Source organism: Sinocyclocheilus grahami, unplaced genomic scaffold (genome assembly GCF_001515645.1).
Source record: "Sinocyclocheilus grahami isolate Dianchi unplaced genomic scaffold, SAMN03320097.WGS_v1.1 scaffold680.1, whole genome shotgun sequence".
Classification (NCBI taxonomy): Eukaryota; Metazoa; Chordata; class Actinopteri; order Cypriniformes; family Cyprinidae; genus Sinocyclocheilus; species Sinocyclocheilus grahami.
The window spans coordinates 1208858-1209299 of NW_015505859.1; the positions used below are offsets into that span (position 1 = coordinate 1208858).

The following is a 442-nucleotide window of genomic DNA, read 5'->3' on the forward strand; positions in this document are numbered from 1 at the left end:
CCTACTGTTTCACGTGTTTCTGCATTATGTTGATTTTATTCAATTGAATTTAGACTGATTAATTCACAGCTAGTTATAATTAATCCCATCAACGCCTGCTCTTCAGTTGCCAGTGCATTTGAAAGCATAAATATCTATCTAAAAGGATTATAGATTTAAATATAATTCTGCATGTGCAGCAACAGGTGCTTTTATGTGATAAGGGATTTATAAATAAACATAATTAAGTTGATTTATTTGGATTTTACTGGTAAATTCTTAGTAGTAAAGATTGTTCTCGTTATAGTGTATTCATTAAAAAAATTAAAGTGAATACACTATATATGTTTTCCCAGTCATGATTATGTTAAGAATTACAGAATGTATTACAGAATATATATATATATGAGAGCGGGGAACAAAGTAACACTTTTTGACTTTCTCAAATTGTGTAAATCCACAT

The 442-nt window shown here is 28.5% G+C and overlaps 1 protein-coding gene across 1 annotated transcript in view; it reads left to right on the top strand.

Annotated features, from left to right (window-relative positions):
• The window catches only part of LOC107559305 (dual specificity protein kinase CLK4-like), a 4898-nt gene that overhangs the window by 3866 nt on the left and 590 nt on the right, over nucleotides 1-442 (top strand). The window lies entirely within an intron of this gene.